This window comes from Onychomys torridus, chromosome 4, assembly GCF_903995425.1.
Source record: "Onychomys torridus chromosome 4, mOncTor1.1, whole genome shotgun sequence".
Classification (NCBI taxonomy): domain Eukaryota; kingdom Metazoa; phylum Chordata; class Mammalia; order Rodentia; family Cricetidae; genus Onychomys; species Onychomys torridus.
The window spans coordinates 54,373,243-54,385,126 of NC_050446.1; positions in this window are offsets into that span (position 1 = coordinate 54,373,243).

Sequence of the window (11,884 nt, forward strand, 5' to 3'; positions counted from 1 at the left end):
ACTCTGAGATCAACCGATTTGCAAAGGCAAACATGCTGGATCACTCAGCAGAAACCTTAGCATCCAGGGAAGCATGGATGGGATGACATACCACTTAAGATGGACTTTTTAGGAGGAAAAGTTCTCAACATCCTGCCCTTCTTGCCTAGTTTCCTGTGGCTCTATCCACCCCTGGTCTCCCCACTGTTGCTGTTCATACCACTTCTGTCTTCTGTATTTTATAATCTCCGTTTTCTGTAATCTGTAACTTCTTTCTCTTCTCTAAGTTGCTAGGCCATACATCCAGCAGACCTTCAGCTTTCCTTTCAAGTCCATATCGTGGACCATTCTTGGCATCTCCTTGTTGGCTGTCTTCCTTTCCTGCCCTCAGTAGCAAGTACTTTGAGCCCTCTCTCGCTCTCTCTCTCTCTCTCTCTCTCTCTCTCTCTCTCTCTCTCTCTCTCTGTCTGTCTCTCTCTCCTTTGAAGAGAGGAAAGCATGTATGTCCTGTGCCTTAAATATACTAGCTGTGCTATATGTTGAGGCCTTCCATAGGAACGTTTAATCCCCGTCTCTCTGCTCTTGACACTTGTATCTCCAATGGTCAATTTGCTAGTTTCTTGAATGTCACACTTACCAAGTCTAAGATATCTTTCCTGCTACTCTTGTGCCTCCCACATCTCTACAGCTCAGACAGGATGCCATCATGTACTCAGAAATCTGAAGGCAACATCAGTCTTCACCTCCTCTATGCCCATACCCCCTAGCCTAATAGCAATCCCTATAAAGTCACCTCCAGAACATGCCTCCTACCAATCTAGTCTCCGCTGCCACTTTCGTGTCCTGTTCTGGGCTGGTCATCTGCCTCCTGAGGAGAGGCTCCTTGCTTCTGTTCTTGTTCCTTGTGAGCTCTTGACCTTCTGGACTCTTTTCCTCTCCCCGTATTGCATTTCAGGTTCTCCTCGTGTTCTCCTTGGACCATCTCCATAGCCTCTCTTCTTTCGTTCTGTTCCTGTCTCCAATTACTTCCAGTTGGATTTTTTTTTTTAAATATGTGGGACCCATACCTTCATCAAGATACAGTAAAGCTGATGGCTATGCCTCCAAACCTGTTTCCCTGTCTTGTTTCTACCACACATTGTTGCTTTATGCTTCTGCTTGGGGCTCTTATAACCACAGACTGTTATTTGTCTACTCCTCCCCTTTAGTTTAAGATTTTTATTTGAGGATCCAGAGAGATGGCTCAGTGATCAAGAGCACTTGCTGCTCTTCCAGAGGACAGGAGTTTGATTCCCAGCACCCATGGGCTGCTAATAATCACCTGTAATTCCAGCTGCAGGGGATCTGACCCCCTCTTCCACTTTTAGGGGGCACACAAGTGGTGTACATGCACATAGACATATACACATAAATAAAAATAAATTTCTTTTAAAAAGTCTCTTATTTAAGGTTTTATGCCTTCTAGGAAACACAGCCCTTCATCCCCCGATTTCTCACAATATAAGCCACAGGGCTCCTGAGCTCCTTATCTCGTTATGGCGTGACACCAGTCACAGACTCTCCTCCCTGCCTCACCACACTGAGCACTTTGGAAACAGACTCAGATTCGTAATGCCAGCACACAGACAGGGCTTGCTAAGTACTTAATAAATTGAGAGGGAAATAATAGAGTGTTGAACAAAATTTGAAAAGTACAGATCTCCTCACAAAACAAAAAGCAACGTAAAACTGTCATCCCTGAGAGGAGTGTGAGGTGAAGGGGTAAGGGAAGGAAGGAAGACCGTTCATGGTTTCCTTTCATGTGTTTAAAGAAGAAATAACTGTCCCATTGTGTGGGGATTATGAGAATGGGATAGGACTGTTACCACAAGCAGGTCTGGTCTCGAATTAGATTGCTCACTAATTGGGTGACCTTGGGCAAACCACTCAATTTCCTCATCTGTAAGGTCCGAGAACTGGCTAAAGCAGGCTTCTTTTAAGCTCTTTCTCAGGTTTAAAATGCTATGATTTTACAAATGGAATGAATTAACAACTATATAATGGAATTCTCAGTTCTTTCTCCTGTTTTCAGGTGAGTTTTTCTCTTTGGATGTTAAAAAGCTATTGCAGTTTCTCACAAACAGTTAACATCTCATGGAGGCACCACAGTCCCGACCTAAGCTTCCTGCCCCAAGTACACTGGAGCAGAAAGCATTGGCTCACCCTCCCAGCATGCATTTTACCCCACCCTCAAAGTCCAAGTAACCACACACTTCTGAGCTCTCCTCCAGAGATGGAAATTCTAGGAGATGGAAATAGGTTCCCCCACGAGGTGCTAAATATGTTTGAAAAACTGCTGCATTCTAGATCCTTCCTTAGAGACAACCAATCTGTTTGTTCTACTCAAGGCTCAGAGAAATCCTGTAGTGTAGAAATGTACCTAGCAGCATTTCCCTAACCAAGGAGCATGAACAGCATGTTTCCCAGCACATGTATCTCTGTTTGTGGCCATGTGTTCTGACGGCACCAAACTGGGAAAGTCATTTCCAGTGACCTTTCTGCTGTGTATCTAACCGTTTTCTCAGGGAAATTCCTTGTCTGAGCCAGCTTGACCTGAGCTGTTTCAAGCTTCACAAATGCCCTTGATGACTCCTTTCCAATCCCGTCATTATTTCCCTTAATTCCTTTTCTGTCTTACATTGCCTTGATACAAAAGTTAGTTTGGATGGAATTTATAAAGGCTATCTATATACCTCACCTTAGAAGACTTCCATTTTGCATTCTCTTGATAACATTATACAGCACATTTGTATGGATATGACTTAGATGCAGAAAACATCCAGCTGGTCTAGTTGACACCCAAGCTTCCCTAAAAAAATACATTATCTTAGAAATTACTTGCGTTTTTGTCCAATCACGCTTGAGCCATACCTCATTGGTAGAGAAATCACTTGAAGGACAGAAGAACTTCTGTTCTGAAGAGCCCATTGAACTCTGAGGGTGGTATATCACTCTGTTGTCAGAAGCAAAAGCTAAACCTCTGTAGATTGTCTCTCTCATGATTTATTATTCCTACAAGCACTTCTTGTCTCTCTCCAAGCACATCCCATTGAGTTAAGATGAGAGTTGAGGCCCCATGCTGAAAGATTACAAAGCCTCAATTACTTGTCCTACTTTATAGGGATTTGCTTTTAAAGCAGGCACGGAGCGGTGCTCTGATGGATGGTGGTGCTGGACCAGGCTCAGCGTGACTGGAGACAGCTGCAACCGCAGTTAGCATGAGGCTAACGGCTCTGACCTGACTGCAGAACCCTGTCCATAATCGCAAGCCAACACTGGGGCTGTAGCCAGCAGAGTTGACAGCTGTCTACTTGAGAGCACTGTGGAACGATTTCAGTACAATGAAGTCTAATTTTTTTTTTTAATCCTCTGGTTTTCAATTTGGGGAGACTAAGAAGCTGAACGTGGCTATTCTCAATGATGTCCTAATAGTACAATTCAGGATTCAAATGAAACAATGCATTTGATGGGGCTTTGACATAACTACCAGTTAGAGAGAAGGCAACGCATCATTGTTTTGGGCATTGCTTTTGAAAGACAGGTCCAACTCTAGAAAGGAATCTGTAGTTATGAAATGCATGGGTAAAATAGACTTGTCTGAGTTTAACAATAGAGTTATAAATATTTTAAAGTATTTTCTCTTAGGTCATTTCATGGGTATCATAAGTAAAATAAATTGAATACTGGCATAATAATAGGTAAGTTAACTGAATACAGTAACTAACTCATAAATCAACTCTATAAGAATTTTAAATAAGGGCTGGAGAGATGGCTCAAAGGTTAAGAGCACCGACTGCTCTTCCAGAGGTCCTGAGTTCAATTCCCAGCACCCACATGGTGGCTCACAAATATCTATAATGAGATCTGGCACCCTCTTCTGTATTCATAATAAATAAATAAATCTTAAAAAATATTTAAAAAAAGAATTTTAAATAAGATAACATCAGTATTAGAAAGGGGTACAAAGCTTTTTGAATGGTGTCATTATAAATGGATAGACAAAAAATTTTTATCTTGATATACTTTTTCAAGTAGTGGTAGTCATCTTAAATGTAAAATGCTTTTAGAGCTAAATAAATGAATCAACATTAAGCAAAATATTAAATAATTAGAAGTTGTGTATATACCTTATAGAATATTTGTGAGATGAAGTTGTAAACAGTCATTAAACATTATGGCTATAACTAATTGTCACCAGGGAGCCTTCATCCAGCAACTGATGGAAACAGATGCAGAGCCCCACAGCCAAATGTTAGGAGGAGCTCAGGGAATGCTGTGGACCAGGAAGAGGAAGGATTGATTGTAGGAGCCAGAGAAAACCCACAGAATCAACTAACCTGAGCTTGCAGGGGCTCACAGCGACTGCATATATGTTACAGTTGCGTAGCTTGGTTCTCTTGTGGGACTCCTAACAGTGGGAGCAGGGTTGTCTCCAACTCTTTTTACTGGCTTTTGGAACTCTTTCCTTCTACCAGGTTGCCTCATCCAGCCTTAATAAAAGAGAGGAAGTGCCTACTCTCAATGCAACTTGATATACCATGGCTGGCTGGTATCCATGGGAGGTCTGCCCTTTTCTGAAGAGAAACAGAGGAGGAGTGGGTTGGGGTGGGGTGGGGAGGAACTGGGAGAAGAGGGGGAAGGGGAAACTGTGGTACGGATGTAAAGCAATAAATAAATAAATTATGGCTATAATGATTATCTAGGGATAAAAGATGATACCATGTTAAGTGAAAAGGCTGAACTATTGCAAAATTCACAAGCCTATTTACCTAAGATTAAGTTCAAATATATGTGAGAAAAACTTCTAAGTAACAGTGTTAAAATGGACAGAAGCTTATTTCTCCATCAAACATAAGTCCATTAGGCAGATCAGGGCTGGGGCAGTAACAAAACAGACTTTGTACTTTAGTGTTGAAATCTGGAAGGACTCAACCTAAGAGATGACTCCAGAAACCGTTTTGGGCTCCAGGTAGCAGGATAAACAGAGAAGAAGGACAAAGGCGAAGTATGCATGTGTTTTATCTGAGGACTGATTCGCAGAGATGACCCATGACCCTTCTGCTTGGATTCCTCTGAACTGGATTCTGGCTACAGTGGAAGCTGAGTATGTCCGTCTGAGTCTCCAATCACATATTCTTTATGCAGATAAAAATCAGGGCCTTCTCACCACCAAAAGGAAGGCACTTAGAGGACAACCAGAAGTCATTGTGATACCATCATTTTCCAGCTATATAGAAAAACCAAGAGAGGGCTGAGGAAAATGTTCATTGGGTAAAACATGCAAATGTGAGGACTGAAGGTCAGAGCCCCAGAATTCTGGGGGGGGGGGGTAGCTCTCTTGTAATACCTGTGCTCTGGAGCAAGCTGTCTAGCAAGAATAGTCCTGTCAGTGAGATCTGGGCTCAACTGATGCAATCTGATGCAAAGAGTAAGGTGGGTAACAATGGAGGAAGACTCCCACTGTAAACCTCGGAACTCTACACACAACTGCACACATATGCACCCTTACACATGTGAACATGTGTATACATAGGCACCAAAAACGTGCGCGTGCGTGCATGTGTGCGTGCATGCGTGTGTGTGCATGTGTGTGCGTGTGTGTGTGTGTTTGTGTGTGTAAAAGTTGAAAGAAAATAAACTGGGCAGAGGTGGTGCACGCCTTTAATCCCAGCACTTTGGAGGCGGAGCCAGGTGGATCTCTGTGAGTTCAAGGCCAGCCTGGTCTATAGAACGAGATCCAGGACAGGCTCCAAAGCTACACAAAGAAACCCTGTCTCAAAAAAACAAGAAAAGAAACCAAAGGAAAATAACATGTTAAACTGAAACAAAAGACACCTAGATCCTGCTTTTACTTCTGGTTTTTCAAGTCCCTCTGTCTTTTGGGTTATCCTTCCTAAGTCCCTCAAATCTATATGCATTTCTCTTGTTTTTATCATGGAGAGCAGTTCATCTCTGCCTGTTTTGATGTTCAATGTGTGTACGGGTTTCATCAATAATAAAAGACCTATAAAATAAGATGGCTTACTCTTTATTTTACTCCTTTATTCTAAATATATTCTCTCCACGTATAAATTAATGTTCCATCACAGCAGTTTTTATGCTCAGACGTCACGGCTCCTACTTGCACCCACCAATGCTCCCTCCCATTCCTCCCCCTCCTCCTTTGGTTCCCTCTTCCTCTCAGGTATGTGTGTATATGCATATGTATTTTTCCTTTCTATTATACTTTTATTATTTAAAGTTAAATATATTTTGATAATGTTCTTCCCCTCCCCCAAGTCTTTCCAGGTCCTCTTCCCCTCTCCACCCATTCAACTTCAAGTTCTTTCTCAGAAAACAAACAAAACTAATACAAGGACCCTCACAACTAGAAAAAATAAAATACCCCCCAAAGTAAACAAAAAACAAATGAACAAAACCACCAAGCTGTAACCAAATAAAACACACACACACACACACAAAAAAAAAAAAAAAAACAAAAACAAAAAACAAAAAACAAAAAACAAAAAACTGTGGAGTCCATTATATGTTGATTGACTACTCCTAAACATGAGGCCTGTCCTGGAGCAGTTGATATATCCAGAGTCACTCCATTAGAGAACATTCATTTTCCCTTTCCACCTAGGTTTTCTTTCATCCATCTACTCATTCATTCATTCTTTTTTTCTTTTTTAACATAAAAAATATAATAAGATGAAACAAAATCTATCACATCAGAGTTGGACAAACAAATCAACAGAAGGAAAACAGCATAGAAGAATCCTCAAGAATCAGAGACCCACCCATTCACTCAGGAATCCCATAAAAATACCAAACTGGAGGCCATAATATAAGAGGACCTGGTGCAGTCTGTAGGCTGTGTGCAGCAGATATATTTTCTCATATATGAAATGTAGTCTGAAGGTTTCTCTGGTCCCACCAGGCCCCCCATAGTCCCGTGGCCTGCTTATAAAATAATCACTCAGAAGCTTATATTAATTAGAGCTGCTTGACCATTAGCTCAGGCTTATTACTGACTAGCTCTTACACTTAAATTAACCCACAATTCTTATCTATATTTAGCCATATGGCTTGGTAGTTTTCTCAGTTCTGCCTTTTCATTTTGCCTCCTCTGTGTCTGGCTGTCGCCTCCTGACTCTGTCTTCCTCTTCCCAGAAATCTCCTCATCTACTCGGCCCACCTATACTTCCTGCCTGGCTACTGGCCAATCAGTGTTTTATTAAACCAGTGTACAAGAGCATTATCCCACAGCAATGAAAACACATAATACTTTGTCTTTTTATTCCCATTGCCTTTGCTTGTTTCCTTACTCCTCTCTTTAGATTTTTTCTTCCAGTGTTCTACTTCTATATACAAATATATAAATATATTTAAAGTACAGACTCTGCAAATAAGGGAATATGCAATATTGTCAATCTTAGTTTAGCTGATTTTGCCAAACATGATATCTAATTTCATCCATTTTCCCGTCAATGTACTTTTACTCTTCTTTACAGCAGAATAAAATTCCTTTGTCGCCAGGCGGTGGTGGCACACACCTTTAATCCCAGCACTCGGGAGGCAGAGCCAGGCGGATCTTTGTGAGTTTGAGGCCAGCCTGGTCTACAGAGTGAGTTCCAGGAAAGGCTCAAAGCTACACAGAGAAACCCTGTCTCGAAAAACAAAAAAACAAAAAACAAAAAAAATTCCTTTGTCTATAGGAACCACATCCTCTTTATCCATGTTTGTGTTGATGGACATCTATGGTGGGTCCATATCTTGGCTATTGTGAACAATGCAACAGCGGGTATGCATCTGCAGATGTCTCTAGGGCATGTTGACTTAGCTGGATTGATGGTAGTTCTGTTTTTAGGGTTTTTATTATGTTTTTTGGTGGGGAGAGCTCTACTCCAATTTCTATAGTAGCTGCTGTAGTTGAGCATGGGATCTTTCCTTCATCTAATATTTTCTTCAATTTCTTTGATTTTTAAAGATTTTGATGCAAATATATTTCATCTTCTTTGTTAAGTTTGTTTCTAGGGCTTTTGTGTTGTTTGAAGCAATTGACAATGGGAATTTTTAAATGACTTCTTTCTAGGAAGTTTGCTATTGGTCTGAAGGAAAGCTGCTAATTTTTGTATATTAATTTTATGACTTGCTACTTTGCTGTGAATGTTCATCTAGGTAGTTTCTAGTGGAGTCATCAGGGCCTTTTAAGCATAAGATCAAGTTACCTACACAAAAGAATGGGTTTTCTTATTTTCTTATGTACATCCCTCTATTTTTTCTCTTGCCTCCTTTCTCTAAGACATCGAGAATTATATTGGATAAGAGTGGAGTGATTGTCCTTCTCTTGTTTCTGATTTTAGAGGGAGTAATTTCAGTTTTCTCCCCATCTAGAAGAGTGCTGGCTGTAAGAATGGTACATACAGACTCTCTAATGTTGGGGTATGTCCCTTCTATCCTTCCCTCCTCCAGAGCTCTTATCTGAAGGGGTGCTGAATGTCGTTGATTGTCTTTCCTGCATCTGTTGAGACCATTCTGATTTTTCTGTGGCTGGGTCTATTTATATGCTATATTAGATTTATTGCTGTGCATATGCTGAGCCATCCTTATATTCCCAGAATATTGGTCAAGGTGGGTGATCATAATCTATTGCCAAGTTCTATTTGAATATTTCATTGAACATTTTTGCATCTATAAGCAACAGAGAATTTGTCTGTAGTATAGTGGGTAGCCATCCCAGCCTTGGCCTGGAAGTTCCAACCCCCATTGAGGCTTCAGTAATGGTCATGCCCAAAAGGCAGGGCGGAGGAGGAAGCGGAAGACCGAGGATCTAGAGGAGAGGCTTCTCTTGGTTCTGGGACCCTGGATGCTTGAGGTAGACTGAGCAGAGTTCTCCAGAGAACACCGCTGGACTGCGCCATAGCTTTCCCAGACCCTGCAACCTATCCCTCATTTGTAAGTTACCCCACAAAATAAACCTCCCTTTTAACTACGTGGAGTGGCCTTAATAATTTCACCAATACTGTAGTTTTGTTGTTTGTGTATTTATCATTTGGGTATTATGATGGCTATTGTTGGTTATGACTTGACTACATCTGGCAATTAACTAAAACCAAAAAATAGAGGGCGCACCTGTGAAGGATTTCTGCTTAAATTGAAATGGGAAGATCTACTTCTCACCCAGGTCCTTGAGGTAGGAAGGCACACCTTTAATCCAGATTGTTAATTCAGCTCTAATCTGGAGAACACCTGCTGGATGTGGCAGAGGAAGCCTTTTCTCTTTGCCTGCTTGCTCTTACTTTGCTAGCAAGTCCATTCCTTCACAGGCATGAGAGCCTACTTCTTTGGCATTCCAGATACTGAAGACCAGCTGAGATATCCAGTGGACTGAGCAACTGCTAAATTCTTGAACTTTCCTTTCATAACCAGCCATTGCTGAATTAGCTGCCCCCCCTCCCATGGTGTTCCTCCCCTTTCTATTTTGTGGAATAATTTGAGGAGCATTGATGTTTGCTCTTCTTTAAAGGTCTGAAATGAATCTGCTCTGGGATTGTCTTTGTTTGGAGTCTCTGTCACTGTTTAAATCTCGTTGTTTCTTCTGTTTCTATTTACATTTTTCAGTGTCCTATTGATTCAATGTCGGTAGACCTTACGAGTCTAGCAATTTCTTCAGCTTTTCTAGAATTTCCAGTTTTGTTGTTGTGTCATTTTTCTCTGGAATATATAATTTTCATCTGTGTTGTGGACCCTAGCTTGACTTCCTTACATCATCATCTGCTTGCCTGCAGTCCGTTCTAGGTCACCAATCAAGTTCACTAGTAACCCTTTGAAATTTGCCTCTAACGATTCATCCGTCTTTGAACTAGTATCTTTGAATTCCAGTGGTCGAAGAGTTACGATCATTTGGGGGATTCACAGTACCCTAGCCTTTTCACAGTTTTTGTGGGTTTATCATTGCAATTTGTGCATCTGTTGGCTTGGATATTCTCTTATGTTTCATTTGGGAGTCTTCCTAATGAGCAGTCTATGCTTAAGGACTCATCCCACAGTACCACTGGAAAGGAGAAGACAAATTGCTGTACTAACACCCCCATCGAGCCAAACACGATATAGAAACACATTTAAAATCAAATAAATCCCACAAACACATCACCAATAGCTATACAGCAGAAAATGGCAAAATTAACATAACGTGTTATGTGAAGTTAAAAATTATTCAGATTTAATGAGAAACAGTAAATGAATGAGATCACAGAAGGGGGTAAGGGAAAGAGAGGAACAGATGTGAAGCAGATGTGAGGCAGGGTTAATAAAATAATGAAAGGAAAAGAAGAAGAGACAAGACTGTTATAAATGAAATGAGAAAATGTGTGGTTAGAAAAAAGGGGGGGAGAAAAAAATATTGCCCAATAATGAAAAAAGTTGTAAACAAAATTTGATAACTGTAAGATGAGGAATGTGCAAGTGTATAAAATCTTTAAATAAGATACTATCAAGTACCGTTCAAAGTACAGTAGGAAGAGGAAAAAAATGGGAGAAAAGGGGGCAAAAGAGAGAGAGAAGAGGAGAAGAGGGGAGGAGGAAAGAAGATGGAGTCCTAGAGCAGCTTTTCCTGGTCCTTAAAACTGTGAGTCTACTAGGAATGTGCCAATTGTCAGGGTCTACTTAACCAGCAGATGCTTGTCCTTCCTATGATGAATTCTTGTGCTGGTCCAAACAGGACCTATTCTCTACAAGGCAAAAATTGTTACTTCATCTCATAAGCCCTACTCAGGTTTTTGCAGTTCAGGGGTTGGTATTATACCAATTCAGCACTGTGTTCAGCTTTCCGTTAAACTGGATTTGGAGAAAGCTGCCCTACTTCTAACTTTACGCTCAGGGGAAGTACCCTTGAGGTCACTGGTCTCCATATTCTCCTTGTCATAGCTGGTTGGACCAATAAGTATCCTAAGTACCTGACCCAAAAACAGTCTTCAAAGAGTAGTGTGGCCAAAAGCAGTAGAAATGAAGGTAACCTGAGCCGCCTGTGGAAGGTACTCTGAAGGGAATTAGAAACATCATTAGTCCAATAAAGGTATATCAGGAGAGAAAGGAGGACTAGTTAGTTGGTCGTATATTTCCATGAGAGACCAAAGTAACAATTGTACCAAATCCAATTCAGTGGAGCAATGAGACCCTCCTTCTCCCAGGTTCTTTGATATTCTTTTTTTGTAATTTATTTTTTAAAGTATAATTACATCCTTTCTTCTCTCCAAACCATCCCAAATACTCTCCTCTTTCAAATTCCTGGACTCTTCTTTCATTAATTTTTGTTATATACAAATATGTATGTATATATACATATCTGTTTCTAAATACATAAATAGCCCCTGCTCAGTCTGTATAATATTACTTGTATGCTTTCAGGGCTTACTATTTGGTATTGGATAACCAGTTGGTGTGCTCCTCCTAGGGGAGACTATTTCCCCCTGCTTTCAGCATTCCTTAGCTGCTTATAGTTCTTTAGGTAGGGTTGAGGCCTCATAGTAAAGTCATAGATTTTGGAATAGTGGGACTTTGGGGGTTACTGGGAAGAGTATGGGTGAGAGGCTGCTTATAGGAGCGGGGATGACTCAAAAGTAGCTGCATCATGAAAAGCTCACCCCTAACGTGGGTGATAACACGTGACAGCTGCCTCCCTGAAGCAGGGCTACAGTCATCTGGACAGGTCCAAGAGTCTCCTCTTGGCAGCTTTGCTGGTTGGAGTCTCCTCCCCCTTGTATTTAATTACTGCTTCTCTAACCCAGGGGAGGGTCCCTCGTGAAGCTTTTAAGTTTCAGTTTTCCCAAACATGTGAAACTGTTTACTTCCTGAGTCTCACACGTTCTCCCCTTTCCCTGGG